The sequence below is a fragment of the Ambystoma mexicanum genome, chromosome 6p (assembly GCF_040938575.1).
Source record: "Ambystoma mexicanum isolate Mex_15411 chromosome 6p, UKY_AmexF1_1, whole genome shotgun sequence".
Lineage (NCBI taxonomy): Eukaryota > Metazoa > Chordata > Amphibia > Caudata > Ambystomatidae > Ambystoma > Ambystoma mexicanum.
Genome location: NC_090935.1, coordinates 484,710,994 through 484,732,665, shown reverse-complemented (window position 1 = coordinate 484,732,665; position 21,672 = coordinate 484,710,994). Strand labels below are relative to the sequence as shown.

Here is a 21,672-nt window from a genome sequence, read left to right as displayed (position 1 = left end):
TGTGGGAAAGCCGTTCCGCACGATGCCACCCTGTGTCTCCAGTGCCACACAAGAGGGGCCAGCCGTGCTGTTCCTGAACCAACTCATACTTACCTGGCAGGGGAGACACCATGATCACTAAGGTGGTTCTCCCAGGGTGAGGCTCATCCATTGCACACCGGATGTGCTGACCCCTGCGATGTCCCCAAATGCGGGATACTCGACTGCATAATTTCTGGTAGTGGGGGACTGCGTTCGCGCTTTCCCCTGATCTTTGGTTTCAAAAAATAGAACAAAAAAAAATGACTTGTCGGCCTGCTGGTTGCTGTTGCTGCTCCAGGCCTGGCTGTCCTGCACTATGGAGCCCTGGCCTACAGATGGCATGCCTCATGCAAAGCCCTCTGCCGAAAGGGATGCTGGGAGATCACTGTCTCCCCACTCTGGAGGCTGGCCCAGGGAGGTGGCAGAAGGCCCCGTCTTGTCGGAAGGCCGGCCAGGCCCTGCAGCCTTTCCCAGGGCTGCAGGCCTGTCGCCCCTTCAGCCTCACCCTGGCCTTTGCGGGCTGCTAGCCTTGCCAAGCCCCCTCGGCCTGGGCCCGGCGAGGGCTCTGCCCGGCGAGGGGTCTGACCGCGTTTGGGAGCGTTCGGGAAGGCGTGAGGGGCTTGGGGCGCGATACCCTGCTCCCAAAGGCCTTAGGCCTGGTTTGCTCTATGCCCACATGAATTGATTTCTGCTTCTCTTTCCACCAGCAGGCACCCCGGACGACACTGACTATGCCAGAGAAGGAACGACTGCAAGCATGCGCAACAACACAGGGCTCTGCTGGCCTCTGACCCTGGGCGAAAGGGGCGACCGGAGGAGGAGGAGGAGGAGGAGGAGGAGGAGGAGCAGAAGAAGAGCAGCAGAAAAAGAAAGGGGGATAGAAAAAACAAAACAAAAGCCAAGCCGTACGGAGGAGGAGGAGGAGGAGAAGAAGGAGCTGCAGCAGAAAAAGAAAGGGTCGAAAAAAATACAAATGCCAAGCAACAAAAGGCCTTCCCCCTCCCTTTTTGGGCCTGTACGATGGGTGGGCGGCCGGCTGCCATCACCAGATGCAAATCTCGCTGGAAACGGAGCATTGTGGGAAAGCCGTTCCGCACGATGCCACCCTGTGTCTCCAGTGCCACACAAGAGGGGCCAGCCGTGCTGTTCCTGAACCAACTCATACTTACCTGGCAGGGGAGACACCATGATCACTAAGGTGGTTCTCCCAGGGTGAGGCTCATCCATTGCACACCGGATGTGCTGACCCCTGCGATGTCCCCAAATGCGGGATACTCGACTGCATAATTTCTGGTAGTGGGGGACTGCGTTCGCGCTTTCCCCTGATCTTTGGTTTCAAAAAATAGAACAAAAAAAAATGACTTGTCGGCCTGCTGGTTGCTGTTGCTGCTCCAGGCCTGGCTGTCCTGCACTATGGAGCCCTGGCCTACAGATGGCATGCCTCATGCAAAGCCCTCTGCCGAAAGGGATGCTGGGAGATCACTGTCTCCCCACTCTGGAGGCTGGCCCAGGGAGGTGGCAGAAGGCCCCGTCTTGTCGGAAGGCCGGCCAGGCCCTGCAGCCTTTCCCAGGGCTGCAGGCCTGTCGCCCCTTCAGCCTCACCCTGGCCTTTGCGGGCTGCTAGCCTTGCCAAGCCCCCTCGGCCTGGGCCCGGCGAGGGCTCTGCCCGGCGAGGGGTCTGACCGCGTTTGGGAGCGTTCGGGAAGGCGTGAGGGGCTTGGGGCGCGATACCCTGCTCCCAAAGGCCTTAGGCCTGGTTTGCTCTATGCCCACATGAATTGATTTCTGCTTCTCTTTCCACCAGCAGGCACCCCGGACGACACTGACTATGCCAGAGAAGGAACGACTGCAAGCATGCGCAACAACACAGGGCCCTGCTGGCCTCTGACCCTGGGCGAAAGGGGCGACCGGAGGAGGAGGAGGAGGAGGAGGGGGAGGAGGAGCAGAAGAAGAGCAGCAGAAAAAGAAAGGGGGATAGAAAAAACAAAACAAAAGCCAAGCCGTACGGAGGAGGAGGAGGAGGAGAAGAAGGAGCTGCAGCAGAAAAAGAAAGGGTCGAAAAAAATACAAATGCCAAGCAACAAAAGGCCTTCCCCCTCCCTTTTTGGGCCTGTACGATGGGTGGGCGGCCGGCTGCCATCACCAGATGCAAATCTCGCTGGAAACGGAGCATTGTGGGAAAGCCGTTCCGCACGATGCCACCCTGTGTCTCCAGTGCCACACAAGAGGGGCCAGCCGTGCTGTTCCTGAACCAACTCATACTTACCTGGCAGGGGAGACACCATGATCACTAAGGTGGTTCTCCCAGGGTGAGGCTCATCCATTGCACACCGGATGTGCTGACCCCTGCGATGTCCCCAAATGCGGGATACTCGACTGCATAATTTCTGGTAGTGGGGGACTGCGTTCGCGCTTTCCCCTGATCTTTGGTTTCAAAAAATAGAACAAAAAAAAATGACTTGTCGGCCTGCTGGTTGCTGTTGCTGCTCCAGGCCTGGCTGTCCTGCACTATGGAGCCCTGGCCTACAGATGGCATGCCTCATGCAAAGCCCTCTGCCGAAAGGGATGCTGGGAGATCACTGTCTCCCCACTCTGGAGGCTGGCCCAGGGAGGTGGCAGAAGGCCCCGTCTTGTCGGAAGGCCGGCCAGGCCCTGCAGCCTTTCCCAGGGCTGCAGGCCTGTCGCCCCTTCAGCCTCACCCTGGCCTTTGCGGGCTGCTAGCCTTGCCAAGCCCCCTCGGCCTGGGCCCGGCGAGGGCTCTGCCCGGCGAGGGGTCTGACCGCGTTTGGGAGCGTTCGGGAAGGCGTGAGGGGCTTGGGGCGCGATACCCTGCTCCCAAAGGCCTTAGGCCTGGTTTGCTCTATGCCCACATGAATTGATTTCTGCTTCTCTTTCCACCAGCAGGCACCCCGGACGACACTGACTATGCCAGAGAAGGAACGACTGCAAGCATGCGCAACAACACAGGGCCCTGCTGGCCTCTGACCCTGGGCGAAAGGGGCGACCGGAGGAGGAGGAGGAGGAGGAGGAGGAGGAGGAGGAGGAGCAGAAGAAGAGCAGCAGAAAAAGAAAGGGGGATAGAAAAAAAAAAACAAAAGCCAAGCCGTACGGAGGAGGAGGAGGAGGAGGAGGAGAAGAAGGAGCTGCAGCAGAAAAAGAAAGGGTCGAAAAAAATACAAATGCCAAGCAACAAAAGGCCTTCCCCCTCCCTTTTTGGGCCTGTACGATGGGTGGGCGGCCGGCTGCCATCACCAGATGCAAATCTCGCTGGAAACGGAGCATTGTGGGAAAGCCGTTCCGCACGATGCCACCCTGTGTCTCCAGTGCCACACAAGAGGGGCCAGCCGTGCTGTTCCTGAACCAACTCATACTTACCTGGCAGGGGAGACACCATGATCACTAAGGTGGTTCTCCCAGGGTGAGGCTCATCCATTGCACACCGGATGTGCTGACCCCTGCGATATCCCCAAATGCGGGATACTCGACTGCATAATTTCTGGTAGTGGGGGACTGCGTTCGCGCTTTCCCCTGATCTTTGGTTTCAAAAAATAGAACAAAAAAAAATGACTTGTCGGCCTGCTGGTTGCTGTTGCTGCTCCAGGCCTGGCTGTCCTGCACTATGGAGCCCTGGCCTACAGATGGCATGCCTCATGCAAAGCCCTCTGCCGAAAGGGATGCTGGGAGATCACTGTCTCCCCACTCTGGAGGCTGGCCCAGGGAGGTGGCAGAAGGCCCCGTCTTGTCGGAAGGCCGGCCAGGCCCTGCAGCCTTTCCCAGGGCTGCAGGCCTGTCGCCCCTTCAGCCTCACCCTGGCCTTTGCGGGCTGCTAGCCTTGCCAAGCCCCCTCGGCCTGGGCCCGGCGAGGGCTCTGCCCGGCGAGGGGTCTGACCGCGTTTGGGAGCGTTCGGGAAGGCGTGAGGGGCTTGGGGCGCGATACCCTGCTCCCAAAGGCCTTAGGCCTGGTTTGCTCTATGCCCACATGAATTGATTTCTGCTTCTCTTTCCACCAGCAGGCACCCCGGACGACACTGACTATGCCAGAGAAGGAACGACTGCAAGCATGCGCAACAACACAGGGCCCTGCTGGCCTCTGACCCTGGGCGAAAGGGGCGACCGGAGGAGGAGGAGGAGGAGGAGAAGGAGGAGGAGGAGGAGGAGGAGGAGCAGAAGAAGAGCAGCAGAAAAAGAAAGGGGGATAGAAAAAAAAAAACAAAAGCCAAGCCGTACGGAGGAGGAGGAGGAGGAGGAGAAGAAGGAGCTGCAGCAGAAAAAGAAAGGGTCGAAAAAAATACAAATGCCAAGCAACAAAAGGCCTTCCCCCTCCCTTTTTGGGCCTGTACGATGGGTGGGCGGCCGGCTGCCATCACCAGATGCAAATCTCGCTGGAAACTGAGCATTGTGGGAAAGCCGTTCCGCACGATGCCACCCTGTGTCTCCAGTGCCACACAAGAGGGGCCAGCCGTGCTGTTCCTGAACCAACTCATACTTACCTGGCAGGGGAGACACCATGATCACTAAGGTGGTTCTTCCAGGGTGAGGCTCATCCATTGCACACCGGATGTGCTGACCCCTGCGATGTCCCCAAATGCGGGATACTCGACTGCATAATTTCTGGTAGTGGGGGACTGCGTTCGCGCTTTCCCCTGATCTTTGGTTTCAAAAAATAGAACAAAAAAAAATGACTTGTCGGCCTGCTGGTTGCTGTTGCTGCTCCAGGCCTGGCTGTCCTGCACTATGGAGCCCTGGCCTACAGATGGCATGCCTCATGCAAAGCCCTCTGCCGAAAGGGATGCTGGGAGATCACTGTCTCCCCACTCTGGAGGCTGGCCCAGGGAGGTGGCAGAAGGCCCCGTCTTGTCGGAAGGCCGGCCAGGCCCTGCAGCCTTTCCCAGGGCTGCAGGCCTGTCGCCCCTTCAGCCTCACCCTGGCCTTTGCGGGCTGCTAGCCTTGCCAAGCCCCCTCGGCCTGGGCCCGGCGAGGGCTCTGCCCGGCGAGGGGTCTGACCCCGTTTGGGAGCGTTCGGAAAGGCGTGAGGGGCTTGGGGCGCGATACCCTGCTCCCAAAGGCCTTAGGCCTGGTTTGCTCTATGCCCACATGAATTGATTTCTGCTTCTCTTTCCACCAGCAGGCACCCCGGACGACACTGACTATGCCAGAGAAGGAACGACTGCAAGCATGCGCAACAACACAGGGCCCTGCTGGCCTCTGACCCTGGGCGAAAGGGGCGACCGGAGGAGGAGGAGGAGGAGCAGAAGAAGAGCAGCAGAAAAAGAAAGGGGGATAGAAAAAAAAAAACAAAAGCCAAGCCGTACGGAGGAGGAGGAGGAGGAGAAGAAGGAGCTGCAGCAGAAAAAGAAAGGGTCGAAAAAAATACAAATGCCAAGCAACAAAAGGCCTTCCCCCTCCCTTTTTGGGCCTGTACGATGGGTGGGCGGCCGGCTGCCATCACCAGATGCAAATCTCGCTGGAAACGGAGCATTGTGGGAAAGCCGTTCCGCACGATGCCACCCTGTGTCTCCAGTGCCACACAAGAGGGGCCAGCCGTGCTGTTCCTGAACCAACTCATACTTACCTGGCAGGGGAGACACCATGATCACTAAGGTGGTTCTCCCAGGGTGAGGCTCATCCATTGCACACCGGATGTGCTGACCCCTGCGATGTCCCCAAATGCGGGATACTCGACTGCATAATTTCTGGTAGTGGGGGACTGCGTTCGCGCTTTCCCCTGATCTTTGGTTTCAAAAAATAGAACAAAAAAAAATGACTTGTCGGCCTGCTGGTTGCTGTTGCTGCTCCAGGCCTGGCTGTCCTGCACTATGGAGCCCTGGCCTACAGATGGCATGCCTCATGCAAAGCCCTCTGCCGAAAGGGATGCTGGGAGATCACTGTCTCCCTACTCTGGAGGCTGGCCCAGGGAGGTGGCAGAAGGCCCCGTCTTGTCGGAAGGCCGGCCAGGCCCTGCAGCCTTTCCCAGGGCTGCAGGCCTGTCGCCCCTTCAGCCTCACCCTGGCCTTTGCGGGCTGCTAGCCTTGCCAAGCCCCCTCGGCCTGGGCCCGGCGAGGGCTCTGCCCGGCGAGGGGTCTGACCGCGTTTGGGAGCGTTCGGGAAGGCGTGAGGGGCTTGGGGCGCGATACCCTGCTCACAAAGGCCTTAGGCCTGGTTTGCTCTATGCCCACATGAATTGATTTCTGCTTCTCTTTCCACCAGCAGGCACCCCGGACGACACTGACTATGCCAGAGAAGGAACGACTGCAAGCATGCGCAACAACACAGGGCCCTGCTGGCCTCTGACCCTGGGCGAAAGGGGCGACCGGAGGAGGAGGAGGAGGAGGAGGAGGAGGAGCAGAAGAAGAGCAGCAGAAAAAGAAAGGGGGATAGAAAAAAAAAAACAAAAGCCAAGCCGTACGGAGGAGGAGGAGGAGGAGGAGAAGAAGGAGCTGCAGCAGAAAAAGAAAGGGTCGAAAAAAATACAAATGCCAAGCAACAAAAGGCCTTCCCCCTCCCTTTTTGGGCCTGTACGATGGGTGGGCGGCCGGCTGCCATCACCAGATGCAAATCTCGCTGGAAACTGAGCATTGTGGGAAAGCCGTTCCGCACGATGCCACCCTGTGTCTCCAGTGCCACACAAGAGGGGCCAGCCGTGCTGTTCCTGAACCAACTCATACTTACCTGGCAGGGGAGACACCATGATCACTAAGGTGGTTCTCCCAGGGTGAGGCTCATCCATTGCACACCGGATGTGCTGACCCCTGCGATGTCCCCAAATGCGGGATACTCGACTGCATAATTTCTGGTAGTGGGGGACTGCGTTCGCGCTTTCCCCTGATCTTTGGTTTCAAAAAATAGAACAAAAAAAAATGACTTGTCGGCCTGCTGGTTGCTGTTGCTGCTCCAGGCCTGGCTGTCCTGCACTATGGAGCCCTGGCCTACAGATGGCATGCCTCATGCAAAGCCCTCTGCCGAAAGGGATGCTGGGAGATCACTGTCTCCCCACTCTGGAGGCTGGCCCAGGGAGGTGGCAGAAGGCCCCGTCTTGTCGGAAGGCCGGCCAGGCCCTGCAGCCTTTCCCAGGGCTGCAGGCCTGTCGCCCCTTCAGCCTCACCCTGGCCTTTGCGGGCTGCTAGCCTTGCCAAGCCCCCTCGGCCTGGGCCCGGCGAGGGCTCTGCCCGGCGAGGGGTCTGACCGCGTTTGGGAGCGTTCGGGAAGGCGTGAGGGGCTTGGGGCGCGATACCCTGCTCCCAAAGGCCTTAGGCCTGGTTTGCTCTATGCCCACATGAATTGATTTCTGCTTCTCTTTCCACCAGCAGGCACCCCGGACGACACTGACTATGCCAGAGAAGGAACGACTGCAAGCATGCGCAACAACACAGGGCCCTGCTGGCCTCTGACCCTGGGCGAAAGGGGCGACCGGAGGAGGAGGAGGAGGAGGAGGAGGAGGAGGAGGAGGAGGAGGAGCAGAAGAAGAGCAGCAGAAAAAGAAAGGGGGATAGAAAAAAAAAAACAAAAGCCAAGCCGTACGGAGGAGGAGGAGGAGGAGGAGAAGAAGGAGCTGCAGCAGAAAAAGAAAGGGTCGAAAAAAATACAAATGCCAAGCAACAAAAGGCCTTCCCCCTCCCTTTTTGGGCCTGTACGATGGGTGGGCGGCCGGCTGCCATCACCAGATGCAAATCTCGCTGGAAACGGAGCATTGTGGGAAAGCCGTTCCGCACGATGCCACCCTGTGTCTCCAGTGCCACACAAGAGGGGCCAGCCGTGCTGTTCCTGAACCAACTCATACTTACCTGGCAGGGGAGACACCATGATCACTAAGGTGGTTCTCCCAGGGTGAGGCTCATCCATTGCACACCGGATGTGCTGACCCCTGCGATGTCCCCAAATGCGGGATACTCGACTGCATAATTTCTGGTAGTGGGGGACTGCGTTCGCGCTATCCCCTGATCTTTGGTTTCAAAAAATAGAACAAAAAAAAATGACTTGTCGGCCTGCTGGTTGCTGTTGCTGCTCCAGGCCTGGCTGTCCTGCACTATGGAGCCCTGGCCTACAGATGGCATGCCTCATGCAAAGCCCTCTGCCGAAAGGGATGCTGGGAGATCACTGTCTCCCCACTCTGGAGGCTGGCCCAGGGAGGTGGCAGAAGGCCCCGTCTTGTCGGAAGGCCGGCCAGGCCCTGCAGCCTTTCCCAGGGCTGCAGGCCTGTCGCCCCTTCAGCCTCACCCTGGCCTTTGCGGGCTGCTAGCCTTGCCAAGCCCCCTCGGCCTGGGCCCGGCGAGGGCTCTGCCCGGCGAGGGGTCTGACCGCGTTTGGGAGCGTTCGGGAAGGCGTGAGGGGCTTGGGGCGCGATACCCTGCTCCCAAAGGCCTTAGGCCTGGTTTGCTCTATGCCCACATGAATTGATTTCTGCTTCTCTTTCCACCAGCAGGCACCCCGGACGACACTGACTATGCCAGAGAAGGAACGACTGCAAGCATGCGCAAAAACACAGGGCCCTGCTGGCCTCTGACCCTGGGCGAAAGGGGGGACCGGAGGAGGAGGAGGAGGAGGAGCAGAAGAAGAGCAGCAGAAAAAGAAAGGGGGATAGAAAAAAAAAAACAAAAGCCAAGCCGTACGGAGGAGGAGGAGGAGGAGGAGAAGAAGGAGCTGCAGCAGAAAAAGAAAGGGTCGAAAAAAATACAAATGCCAAGCAACAAAAGGCCTTCCCCCTCCCTTATTGGGCCTGTACGATGGGTGGGCGGCCGGCTGCCATCACCAGATGCAAATCTCGCTGGAAACGGAGCATTGTGGGAAAGCCGTTCCGCACGATGCCACCCTGTGTCTCCAGTGCCACACAAGAGGGGCCAGCCGTGCTGTTCCTGAACCAACTCATACTTACCTGGCAGGGGAGACACCATGATCACATGGTTCTTTCTTGGCCTGCATTCCCTAAGGAGCTGCAATTAGCTGATGAGCTAAAAAAAACGGCACTTTTAAGTGCTTTTGGAGCGTTCGTTTTTGCCGCGAATTTCGGGACCTGCGACGGGAGAAACAGAAGAAGGACTACCGCGACGTCGAGATGGCTGGACAACTGACCCCCGGGATGAAGAACACCATCCGGATGAAGAGGAAACCAGATGCGGACGGCAGCATACCCCAGCTGAGCAGGGAGACCTTCTCCAGGCTGATGCTCACAGGCCTGGGCTTTGCCCCCTCCGAGGTCTGGTGTCTGCAGGTGTTCCCAGCATCAGGGACATACCTGGTCACCATGGCCTCAGGGGAAAGCTGCCGCCGCTACTGGACCATGTGCTGGAGCAGAAGAGAGGAGAAGCCCTTTGCAGACTTCTCTATGGAATGCCAGCAGCAGATGGGAGTGAAGAAGATGACCGTGCACATTTACAACCCCCACGTGCATGTGCAGGATGTCACCACCTTCCTCCGCAGGCACTGCACACTGCTGAAAGACCCCGTGAGGTCTTTAGACAGCAATGGAATCTGGGATGGAAAGTGGCACGTCACGGCCAAGCTGCCGGAAGACCCGGGAGCAACGGACGGGACCCGCCACCCCCCATCCAGCTTCGCCATTGGCAGGGACGCTGGATACCTGTATTACGCTGGGCAGCCGAGGCTCTGCAACAGGTGTGGCAAGCCGGGCCACACGGGCAGGGACTGCGCCGCCCTAACATGCAGGAACTGTAAGCAAGAGGGACACACAGCCAAGGACTGCACGATGGAGGTAGCTTGCAACCTCTGCGGGCAGGAAGGCCACCGCTTTAGGGACTGCCCCAGCAGGGCCAGATCCTACGCAGAGGCAACAGCCCCCCATGAGAAGAGGCGCCACAGGAGGCACCTCCTACTGCGGCCCAAAGGAAGGACAAAAAAGAGGGCAAACCTAAGGTGACCAAGCCGGCCGCCACACCAGAGGAAGCCCAGGACCGTGAAACAGACCCCGCACTCAGCACCATACCAGAGACCAGCGAGACACAACAGCTGGTTCTCCAGCCCAACGCTGAGGACGCAGAGGGGGGTCCTTGGACCAAAGTGGATTCAAACAGCAGAAAGAGGAGGCTAAAGGAGTCCTCCGACACTATGCATGGGGCGCCCAAAAAACCCCTCAGCACCAGCAACAGCTTCGACCCACTGGGGGTTGAGGCAGAGCAAGAGGAAATGGAGATGAGAGGGGACCAAGTCACTCTGGTCCTGCAGGAAATGAGGTTCATGGCCGATCAAATGGCCTCATCCCCCCTCCCGCAGGAGGCAGAAGAAGAAGCAGAGGACATGGAGAGCGAGGTCGAAGAACAAATTGGAGGAACCCAGGCAAGGATGACAACAGCCCAGCCGGGCGCCGAGGCAGAGAGCACCAAAGCAATGCAGACAGGCGGAGCAGCACCAGAACAGCACCACACAGCAACCGCAGAGGGTCCGGTCCTGGAGCCGCAGCGAGAGGGTGGACAGCCTGGTATGTAGCTCTGCCCTGTGAGTAAAACCAATATGCCATGAACTGAATTTTATTAGTTTAAGCTAAACCTTTAAACATTATTATGGCTATTTCATTATTTTCCATAAATGTGAGAAGCGTTAAGGACAAGAGCAGATGCGCTAGCACCCTGAGTTTTTTGGCTAGCCAGAATAGTGATGTTTATTTTCTATCGGAATGTGCCATCCCTTATTCCCAGTCCTACAGACACCTGGAGGACCAGTGGACTCTAGGCCCCTCATATTGGTCAGGGGGGAACAGCACTAGGGCTACAGGTGTAGCCATCTTAGTCAGAGGGAAGCGTTTCACGGCCGACTCCGTCACCGAGCTTGAATGCGGCAGAGCTCTTGTCGTTGACGGCTCGTGGGCGGGGGAGCCGGTGAGGCTCATGGCTGTGTACGCCCCCTCAGATGTAGATGAGCGGATGGAAATTCTCCAGCGCCTGAGGCCACTGCTGGTCACCACCAGAACAATATTGATGGGTGGGGATTTTAATTGTGTCTTGAAAGAGGGAGGACGCATAGGTCTGAGGGCGGGTTCTGGGTGGATGGATGCCGCAGCAAAGCTCCTGGCGGAGATGGTGCACGAGGCATCCTTGAAAGATGTAATAGGGTCAATGGGGCCTAACGGCAGGAACTTCTCCTGGAGCTCCCCAGATGGCTCCCTGCACTCTAGGATAGACTTTGTCTTCACCTCCCAAACAGTGAGGGGGGGACAGAGTACTATGATACCTGTCCACTTCTCTGACCATCGAGCTATCCACTTCCAGGGTGAACTGACGGGCAAGTTCCTAGCAGGACCGGGAGCCTGGAAGTTGAACAGCTCCCTGCTGAGAGAAGAGAGACTGGAAGCCGACCTAAGGGAGATGTACAGGTCATGGCAGGAAATGAAGGATGGCTTCCAGTCGACAGGGGAGTGGTGGGAATGGGTCAAGGGAAAGGTCCAAGATTTTTTTAAGAATGCGGGGAGGAGGAAAGCTCAGGGGAGGAAGAGGGAGTGTAAAAAACTGCAGCGAGAGCTACAGGAGCTGCACGACCTCCAACTCAAGGGATGGGACGTAAGGGTTCCCCTGGAGGAAGTCAAGAAAGGGCTGAGCCAGCACTTTCGGGATGAGTCCAGGGGCATCATCTTCCGGTCCAAAGTGGAGAACCTGGAAAAGGGGGAGAAATGCAACTCCTTCTTCTTCAGGAAAGTCTACGCTGCGCACACCCCTCTGGTTGAACTGCGCGACAAGGAGGGAAAACTCTGTAACTCAAGGGATGGCATAATGAAGGTGGCGACTGACTTTTATGGGGACCTCTATGCGGAGAAGAGGTCAGTGGGACACCAGGCAGAAAAGTTTCTGTCGGGTATCCCAAGAACGGTCTCCCCAGCAGCGCAAGCCGCACTGAATGCTCCCCTCACACTGCAGGAGCTGCACCTTGCGACCAAATCTTTCAAGACAGGCAAAACACCGGGAAGTGACGGTCTCCCAGCCGAATTTTACGTCACTATGTGGGACATAGTAGGACCAGACCTACTCGAGGTGTACAAAGAGATGGTCGCAGGTGGTAGCATGCCTCAGTCTATGAGAGAAAGTATCATCACGCTCTTGTACAAACGGAAGGGAGAGAAGTGTGACCTCAAGAACTGGAGGCCCATCTCTCTCCTAAACGTGGACTACAAGATTCTGGCAAAGACAATGGCGACTAGACTCAGGGGTGCTATCGGTGAGATTGTCCACCCCGACCAGACCTGTGGGGTCCCTGGACGTAGGGTCGCTGACAGCCTCGCCCTGATCAGGGACACAATCCAGTATGTCACGGACCGCAAGGTTCGGGCAGCGCTGGTGTGCCTTGACCAGGAGAAGGCCTTCGACCGCGTCTCCCATGAATTCATGGACAGGGTACTCAGAGGGTTTGGGCTGGGGGAATTCTTCTGCAGTTATGTTAGAGTAATGTATAAAGACATATTCAGTTCAGTCATGGTGAATGGTTGGAAAACAGACCCCTTTCCAGTAAAGTCTGGGGTTAGGCAGGGCTGTCCTCTCTCGCCCCCTCTGTTTGTTTGCATTATAGAGCTCTTGGCGGAGTACATCCGGAATAACCCAGACATCAGAGGCATCCCGGCACCAGGAGACGCGAGAAGAGAGGTGAAGTGTTCTCTCTACATGGATGATGTCACCCTCTTCTGTGCAGACAGTCCATCGGTGTCAGAGCTTCTGAGGACCTGCGAAGACTTTGGCCAGGCATCGGGCGCAAAGATAAATGCAGCAAAATCCCAAACCATGCTGTTTGGACACTGGGATAGCAACCAGGAGCCCCTTCCCTTCCCAATCGAGAAGGATTTCATCAAGATCCTTGGGGTCTGGTATGGGAAGGAGGGGGCAGCGCTGAAAAGCTGGAAGGAACGCCTGGCCAAGGTCAAACAGAAACTGGGTCTCTGGAGTCTCCGCAAACTGAGCATGGAAGGGAAGGCTCTGGTGCTGAGAAATGATGCGCTGCCTGTCCTGCAGTATGTGGCCCAAGCGTGGCCCCTCCAAGCCAGAGAAGCGCGGACCATCAACGCCATGGTCTTCCACTTTGTCTGGGGCTCAAAGATGGACAGAGTTAAGAGATCATCCATGTACAAGGAACCGCGCAAAGGAGGGAAAGGAATCCCGGACCTCCCTACAAGACTGCGGGCCTGCTTCGCCTGCACCTGCGTCAGGATTTCCCTGGGCAACGCCAACAAGACCCACTCAGCCTACCTCCTTTTCCGCTTCTTCCTCACACCAACATGGAGGAGGCTAGGCTGGGACAAGTGGGAAAACAGGGCCCCGTACAACTGGACGCTCCCTTGGTACTACAGGGAGATGGAAAAGTTCATCGCAGATTTTGGCCTTCAGGGGGTGGTGCCTGCATTGTGGAACCCAAGGACAATCCACAACCTGATCCGGTCCCAAGACACCACAGATCCCATTGAGGACTTTCCAGCGGCCACAGTTACCCAGGTGTGGGAAAATGTGGCATCAAACAAACTCCTGAATATTCACAAGGACATCGCCTGGCTGACGGTGAGGGGGGCACTATCTGTGCGAGCATTCATGAACAGACGGGGCCTCTGCCCACACAGGAGCTGCCCAAGGGGGTGCCCGGCTGAGGAAACAGCGTACCACCTCTTCTGGGCATGCCCCTTTGCAAGGAAACTGCGCAGGGCCCTGAACACTGAGTTGAGTGCTCACATCCCGCCCCAAGACATTATACAACAGTCTGTGCTGTATGGACTCTTTGCACAGACCCACACAGTAGAGGCAATACAGAACGGCTGGAGGATCCTCTGCTGCATGAAGGACATTCTCCTCTACGCAAGGAAACGCCTGGTCCTCAATGATGAACTGCTGACAACCGAAGCCTGCCGCAGGATGGTACACAGCCTGCTAAGAGACTATGAAATCAAGGACAGCCTGGAAGATGGGGGCCCTGAGTAAAACCCCCAGCCCAGGCAATCATCCAAAAATAAAATAAAGAAAAAGGGAACTCCTTGCCTACTCAGGCAAAACACGAACACTTTGTAAACCACAGACTCTGAACAGAAAATATATATGTACCCACCCAAAATGCCCAAAGTAAAATTGAAACTACCCCTTCTGCTTTGAGGGGGGAATGTAATTGCCACACAAGTCTTCTTATTGAATTGAATTTATTACCCTTGTATCATCTTTAAGCACTTAATAAAGATATTTTTACAAAAAAAAAAAAAAGGTGGTTCTCCCAGGGTGAGGCTCATCCATTGCACACCGGATGTGCTGACCCCTGCTATGTCCCCAAATGCAGGATACTCGACTGCATAATTTCTGGTAGTGGGGGACTGCGTTCGCGCTTTCCCCTGATCTTTGGTTTCAAAAAATAGAACAAAAAAAAATGACTTGTCGGCCTGCTGGTTGCTGTTGCTGCTCCAGGCCTGGCTGTCCTGCACTATGGAGCCCTGGCCTACAGATGGCATGCCTCATGCAAAGCCCTCTGCCGAAAGGGATGCTGGGAGATCACTGTCTCCCCACTCCGGAGGCTGGCCCAGGGAGGTGGCAGAAGGCCCCGTCTTGTCGGAAGGCCGGCCAGGCCCTGCAGCCTTTCCCAGGGCTGCAGGCCTGTCGCCCCTTCAGCCTCACCCTGGCCTTTGCGGGCTGCTAGCCTTGCCAAGCCCCCTCGGCCTGGGCTTGGCGAGGGCTCTGCCCGGCGAGGGGTCTGACCGCGTTTGGGAGCGTTCGGGAAGGAGTGAGGGGCTTGGGGCGCGATACCCTGCTCCCAAAGGCCTTAGGCCTGGTTTGCTCTATGCCCACATGAATTGATTTCTGCTTCTCTTTCCACCAGCAGGCACCCCGGACGACACTGACTATGCCAGAGAAGGAACGACTGCAAGCATGCGCAACAACACAGGGCCCTGCTGGCCTCTGACCCTGGGCGAAAGGGGGGACCGGAGGAGGAGGAGGAGGAGGAGCAGAAGAAGAGCAGCAGAAAAAGAAAGGGGGATAGAAAAAAAAAAACAAAAGCCAAGCCGTACGGAGGAGGAGGAGGAGGAGGAGAAGAAGGAGCTGCAGCAGAAAAAGAAAGGGTCGAAAAAAATACAAATGCCAAGCAACAAAAGGCCTTCCCCCTCCCTTTTTGGGCCTGTACGATGGGTGGGCGGCCGGCTGCCATCACCAGATGCAAATCTCGCTGGAAACGGAGCATTGTGGGAAAGCCGTTCCGCACGATGCCACCCTGTGTCTCCAGTGCCACACAAGAGGGGCCAGCCGTGCTGTTCCTGAACCAACTCATACTTACCTGGCAGGGGAGACACCATGATCACATGGTTCTTTCTTGGCCTGCATTCCCTAAGGAGCTGCAATTAGCTGATGAGCTAAAAAAAACGGCACTTTTAAGTGCTTTTGGAGCGTTCGTTTTTGCCGCGAATTTCGGGACCTGCGACGGGAGAAACAGAAGAAGGACTACCGCGACGTCGAGATGGCTGGACAACTGACCCCCGGGATGAAGAACACCATCCGGATGAAGAGGAAACCAGATGCGGACGGCAGCATACCCCAGCTGAGCAGGGAGACCTTCTCCAGGCTGATGCTCACAGGCCTGGGCTTTGCCCCCTCCGAGGTCTGGTGTCTGCAGGTGTTCCCAGCATCAGGGACATACCTGGTCACCATGGCCTCAGGGGAAAGCTGCCGCCGCTACTGGACCATGTGCTGGAGCAGAAGAGAGGAGAAGCCCTTTGCAGACTTCTCTATGGAATGCCAGCAGCAGATGGGAGTGAAGAAGATGACCGTGCACATTTACAACCCCCACGTGCATGTGCAGGATGTCACCACCTTCCTCCGCAGGCACTGCACACTGCTGAAAGACCCCGTGAGGTCTTTAGACAGCAATGGAATCTGGGATGGAAAGTGGCACGTCACGGCCAAGCTGCCGGAAGACCCGGGAGCAACGGACGGGACCCGCCACCCCCCATCCAGCTTCGCCATTGGCAGGGACGCTGGATACCTGTATTACGCTGGGCAGCCGAGGCTCTGCAACAGGTGTGGCAAGCCGGGCCACACGGGCAGGGACTGCGCCGCCCTAACATGCAGGAACTGTAAGCAAGAGGGACACACAGCCAAGGACTGCACGATGGAGGTAGCTTGCAACCTCTGCGGGCAGGAAGGCCACCGCTTTAGGGACTGCCCCAGCAGGGCCAGATCCTACGCAGAGGCAACAGCCCCCCATGAGAAGAGGCGCCACAGGAGGCACCTCCTACTGCGGCCCAAAGGAAGGACAAAAAAGAGGGCAAACCTAAGGTGACCAAGCCGGCCGCCACACCAGAGGAAGCCCAGGACCGTGAAACAGACCCCGCACTCAGCACCATACCAGAGACCAGCGAGACACAACAGCTGGTTCTCCAGCCCAACGCTGAGGACGCAGAGGGGGGTCCTTGGACCAAAGTGGATTCAAACAGCAGAAAGAGGAGGCTAAAGGAGTCCTCCGACACTATGCAGGGGGCGCCCAAAAAACCCCTCAGCACCAGCAACAGCTTCGACCCACTGGGGGTTGAGGCAGAGCAAGAGGAAATGGAGATGAGAGGGGACCAAGTCACTCTGGTCCTGCAGGAAATGAGGTTCATGGCCGATCAAATGGCCTCATCCCCCCTCCCGCAGGAGGCAGAAGAAGAAGCAGAGGACATGGAGAGCGAGGTCGAAGAACAAATTGGAGGAACCCAGGCAAGGATGACAACAGCCCAGCCGGGCGCCGAGGCAGAGAGCACCAAAGCAATGCAGACAGGCGGAGCAGCACCAGAACAGCACCACACAGCAACCGCAGAGGGTCCGGTCCTGGAGCCGCAGCGAGAGGGTGGACAGCCTGGTATGTAGCTCTGCCCTGTGAGTAAAACCAATATGCCATGAACTGAATTTTATTAGTTTAAGCTAAACCTTTAAACATTATTATGGCTATTTCATTATTTTCCATAAATGTGAGAAGCGTTAAGGACAAGAGCAGATGCGCTAGCACCCTGAGTTTTTTGGCTAGCCAGAATAGTGATGTTTATTTTCTATCGGAATGTGCCATCCCTTATTCCCAGTCCTACAGACACCTGGAGGACCAGTGGACTCTAGGCCCCTCATATTGGTCAGGGGGGAACAGCACTAGGGCTACAGGTGTAGCCATCTTAGTCAGAGGGAAGCGTTTCACGGCCGACTCCGTCCCCGAGCTTGAATGCGGCAGAGCTCTTGTCGTTGACGGCTCGTGGGCGGGGGAGCCGGTGAGGCTCATGGCTGTGTACGCCCCCTCAGATGTAGATGAGCGGATGGAAATTCTCCAGCGCCTGAGGCCACTGCTGGTCACCACCAGAACAATATTGATGGGTGGGGATTTTAATTGTGTCTTGAAAGAGGGAGGACGCATAGGTCTGAGGGCGGGTTCTGGGTGGATGGATGCCGCAGCAAAGCTCCTGGCGGAGATGGTGCACGAGGCATCCTTGAAAGATGTAATAGGGTCAATGGGGCCTAACGGCAGGAACTTCTCCTGGAGCTCCCCAGATGGCTCCCTGCACTCTAGGATAGACTTTGTCTTCACCTCCCAAACAGTGAGGGGGGGACAGAGTACTATGATACCTGTCCACTTCTCTGACCATCGAGCTATCCACTTCCAGGGTGAACTGACGGGCAAGTTCCTAGCAGGACCGGGAGCCTGGAAGTTGAACAGCTCCCTGCTGAGAGAAGAGAGACTGGAAGCCGACCTAAGGGAGATGTACAGGTCATGGCAGGAAATGAAGGATGGCTTCCAGTCGACAGGGGAGTGGTGGGAATGGGTCAAGGGAAAGGTCCAAGATTTTTTTAAGAATGCGGGGAGGAGGAAAGCTCAGGGGAGGAAGAGGGAGTGTAAAAAACTGCAGCGAGAGCTACAGGAGCTGCACGACCTCCAACTCAAGGGATGGGACGTAAGGGTTCCCCTGGAGGAAGTCAAGAAAGGGCTGAGCCAGCACTTTCGGGATGAGTCCAGGGGCATCATCTTCCGGTCCAAAGTGGAGAACCTGGAAAAGGGGGAGAAATGCAACTCCTTCTTCTTCAGGAAAGTCTACGCTGCGCACACCCCTCTGGTTGAACTGCGCGACAAGGAGGGAAAACTCTGTAACTCAAGGGATGGCATAATGAAGGTGGCGACTGACTTTTATGGGGACCTCTATGCGGAGAAGAGGTCAGTGGGACACCAGGCAGAAAAGTTTCTGTCGGGTATCCCAAGAACGGTCTCCCCAGCAGCGCAAGCCGCACTGAATGCTCCCCTCACACTGCAGGAGCTGCACCTTGCGACCAAATCTTTCAAGACAGGCAAAACACCGGGAAGTGACGGTCTCCCAGCCGAATTTTACGTCACTATGTGGGACATAGTAGGACCAGACCTACTCGAGGTGTACAAAGAGATGGTCGCAGGTGGTAGCATGCCTCAGTCTATGAGAGAAAGTATCATCACGCTCTTGTACAAACGGAAGGGAGAGAAGTGTGACCTCAAGAACTGGAGGCCCATCTCTCTCCTAAACGTGGACTACAAGATTCTGGCAAAGACAATGGCGACTAGACTCAGGGGTGCTATCGGTGAGATTGTCCACCCCGACCAGACCTGTGGGGTCCCTGGACGTAGGGTCGCTGACAGCCTCGCCCTGATCAGGGACACAATCCAGTATGTCACGGACCGCAAGGTTCGGGCAGCGCTGGTGTGCCTTGACCAGGAGAAGGCCTTCGACCGCGTCTCCCATGAATTCATGGACAGGGTACTCAGAGGGTTTGGGCTGGGGGAATTCTTCTGCAGTTATGTTAGAGTAATGTATAAAGACATATTCAGTTCAGTCATGGTGAATGGTTGGAAAACAGACCCCTTTCCAGTAAAGTCTGGGGTTAGGCAGGGCTGTCCTCTCTCGCCCCCTCTGTTTGTTTGCATTATAGAGCTCTTGGCGGAGTACATCCGGAATAACCCAGACATCAGAGGCATCCCGGCACCAGGAGACGCGAGAAGAGAGGTGAAGTGTTCTCTCTACATGGATGATGTCACCCTCTTCTGTGCAGACAGTCCATCGGTGCCAGAGCTTCTGAGGACCTGCGAAGACTTTGGCCAGGCATCGGGCGCAAAGATAAATGCAGCAAAATCCCAAACCATGCTGTTTGGACACTGGGATAGCAACCAGGAGCCCCTTCCCTTCCCAATCGAGAAGGATTTCATCAAGATCCTTGGGGTCTGGTATGGGAAGGAGGGGGCAGCGCTGAAAAGCTGGAAGGAACGCCTGGCCAAGGTCAAACAGAAACTGGGTCTCTGGAGTCTCCGCAAACTGAGCATGGAAGGGAAGGCTCTGGTGCTGAGAAATGATGCGCTGCCTGTCCTGCAGTATGTGGCCCAAGCGTGGCCCCTCCAAGCCAGAGAAGCGCGGACCATCAACGCCATGGTCTTCCACTTTGTCTGGGGCTCAAAGATGGACAGAGTTAAGAGATCATCCATGTACAAGGAACCGCGCAAAGGAGGGAAAGGAATCCCGGACCTCCCTACAAGACTGCGGGCCTGCTTCGCCTGCACCTGCGTCAGGATTTCCCTGGGCAACGCCAACAAGACCCACTCAGCCTACCTCCTTTTCCGCTTCTTCCTCACACCAACATGGAGGAGGCTAGGCTGGGACAAGTGGGAAAACAGGGCCCCGTACAACTGGACGCTCCCTTGGTACTACAGGGAGATGGAAAAGTTCATCGCAGATTTTGGCCTTCAGGGGGTGGTGCCTGCATTGTGGAACCCAAGGACAATCCACAACCTGATCCGGTCCCAAGACACCACAGATCCCATTGAGGACTTTCCAGCGGCCACAGTTACCCAGGTGTGGGAAAATGTGGCATCAAACAAACTCCTGAATATTCACAAGGACATCGCCTGGCTGACGGTGAGGGGGGCACTATCTGTGCGAGCATTCATGAACAGACGGGGCCTCTGCCCACACAGGAGCTGCCCAAGGGGGTGCCCGGCAGAGGAAACAGCGTACCACCTCTTCTGGGCATGCCCCTTTGCAAGGAAACTGCGCAGGGCCCTGAACACTGAGTTGAGTGCTCACATCCCGCCCCAAGACATTATACAACAGTCTGTGCTGTATGGACTCTTTGCACAGACCCACACAGTAGAGGCAATACAGAACGGCTGGAGGATCCTCTGCTGCATGAAGGACATTCTCCTCTACGCAAGGAAACGCCTGGTCCTCAATGATGAACTGCTGACAACCGAAGCCTGCCGCAGGATGGTACACAGCCTGCTAAGAGACTATGAAATCAAGGACAGCCTGGAAGATGGGGGCCCTGAGTAAAACCCCCAGCCCAGGCAATCATCCAAAAATAAAATAAAGAAAAAGGGAACTCCTTGCCTACTCAGGCAAAACACGAACACTTTGTAAACCACAGACTCTGAACAGAAAATATATATGTACCCACCCAAAATGCCCAAAGTAAAATTGAAACTACCCCTTCTGCTTTGAGGGGGGAATGTAATTGCCACACAAGTCTTCTTATTGAATTGAATTTATTACCCTTGTATCATCTTTAAGCACTTAATAAAGATATTTTTACAAAAAAAAAAAAAAGGTGGTTCTCCCAGGGTGAGGCTCATCCATTGCACACCGGATGTGCTGACCCCTGCTATGTCCCCAAATGCAGGATACTCGACTGCATAATTTCTGGTAGTGGGGGACTGCGTTCGCGCTTTCCCCTGATCTTTGGTTTCAAAAAATAGAACAAAAAAAAATGACTTGTCGGCCTGCTGGTTGCTGTTGCTGCTCCAGGCCTGGCTGTCCTGCACTATGGAGCCCTGGCCTACAGATGGCATGCCTCATGCAAAGCCCTCTGCCGAAAGGGATGCTGGGGGATCACTGTCTCCCCACTCCGGAGGCTGGCCCAGGGAGGTGGCAGAAGGCCCCGTCTTGTCGGAAGGCCGGCCAGGCCCTGCAGCCTTTCCCAGGGCTGCAGGCCTGTCGCCCCTTCAGCCTCACCCTGGCCTTTGCGGGCTGCTAGCCTTGCCAAGCCCCCTCGGCCTGGGCCTGGCGAGGGCTCTGCCCGGCGAGGGGTCTGACCGCGTTTGGGAGCGTTCGGGAAGGCGTGAGGGGCTTGGGGCGCGATACCCTGCTCCCAAAGGCCTTAGGCCTGGTTTGCTCTATGCCCACATGAATTGATTTCTGCTTCTCTTTCCACCAGCAGGCACCCCGGACGACACTGACTATGCCAGAGAAGGAACGACTGCAAGCATGCGCAACAACACAGGGCCCTGCTGGCCTCTGACCCTGGGCGAAAGGGGGAACCGGAGGAGGAGGAGGAGGAGGAGCAGAAGAAGAGCAGCAGAAAAAGAAAGGGGGATAGAAAAAAAAAAACAAAAGCCAAGCCGTACGGAGGAGGAGGAGGAGGAGGAGAAGAAGGAGCTGCAGCAGAAAAAGAAAGGGTCGAAAAAAATACAAATGCCAAGCAACAAAAGGCCTTCCCCCTCCCTTTTTGGGCCTGTACGATGGGTGGGCGGCCGGCTGCCATCACCAGATGCAAATCTCGCTGGAAACGGAGCATTGTGGGAAAGCCGTTCCGCACGATGCCACCCTGTGTCTCCAGTGCCACACAAGAGGGGCCAGCCGTGCTGTTCCTGAACCAACTCATACTTACCTGGCAGGGGAGACACCATGATCACATGGTTCTTTCTTGGCCTGCATTCCCTAAGGAGCTGCAA

The 21,672-nt window shown here is 56.4% G+C and overlaps 8 non-coding genes and 2 pseudogenes across 8 annotated transcripts; all 10 read left to right on the top strand.

Annotated features, from left to right (window-relative positions):
* Positions 1-85: 85 nt before the first annotated feature.
* Positions 86-249, top strand: LOC138512469 (U1 spliceosomal RNA). The gene has a single exon (XR_011281281.1). It is a non-coding gene; the product is annotated as a U1 spliceosomal RNA (small nuclear RNA).
* Positions 250-1,182: 933 nt separating this feature from the next.
* On the top strand, positions 1,183-1,346 carry LOC138512468 (U1 spliceosomal RNA). Its single transcript, XR_011281280.1, has one exon. It is a non-coding gene; the product is annotated as a U1 spliceosomal RNA (small nuclear RNA).
* A 933-nt stretch (positions 1,347-2,279) lies between these two features.
* On the top strand, positions 2,280-2,443 carry LOC138512467 (U1 spliceosomal RNA). Its single transcript, XR_011281279.1, has one exon. It is a non-coding gene; the product is annotated as a U1 spliceosomal RNA (small nuclear RNA).
* A 945-nt stretch (positions 2,444-3,388) lies between these two features.
* LOC138512164 (U1 spliceosomal RNA) lies at positions 3,389-3,552 on the top strand. The gene has a single exon (XR_011281026.1). It is a non-coding gene; the product is annotated as a U1 spliceosomal RNA (small nuclear RNA).
* Positions 3,553-4,503: 951 nt separating this feature from the next.
* On the top strand, positions 4,504-4,667 carry LOC138512692 (U1 spliceosomal RNA). Its single transcript, XR_011281478.1, has one exon. It is a non-coding gene; the product is annotated as a U1 spliceosomal RNA (small nuclear RNA).
* Positions 4,668-5,585: 918 nt separating this feature from the next.
* LOC138512466 (U1 spliceosomal RNA) lies at positions 5,586-5,749 on the top strand. Its single transcript, XR_011281278.1, has one exon. It is a non-coding gene; the product is annotated as a U1 spliceosomal RNA (small nuclear RNA).
* A 933-nt stretch (positions 5,750-6,682) lies between these two features.
* LOC138512465 (U1 spliceosomal RNA) lies at positions 6,683-6,846 on the top strand. Its single transcript, XR_011281277.1, has one exon. It is a non-coding gene; the product is annotated as a U1 spliceosomal RNA (small nuclear RNA).
* Positions 6,847-7,794: 948 nt separating this feature from the next.
* Positions 7,795-7,958, top strand: LOC138512670 (U1 spliceosomal RNA). The gene has a single exon (XR_011281460.1). It is a non-coding gene; the product is annotated as a U1 spliceosomal RNA (small nuclear RNA).
* Positions 7,959-14,179: 6,221 nt separating this feature from the next.
* On the top strand, positions 14,180-14,317 carry LOC138512786 (U1 spliceosomal RNA; annotated as a pseudogene).
* A 6,221-nt stretch (positions 14,318-20,538) lies between these two features.
* On the top strand, positions 20,539-20,676 carry LOC138512785 (U1 spliceosomal RNA; annotated as a pseudogene).
* The last annotated feature ends 996 nt before the right edge of the window (positions 20,677-21,672 follow it).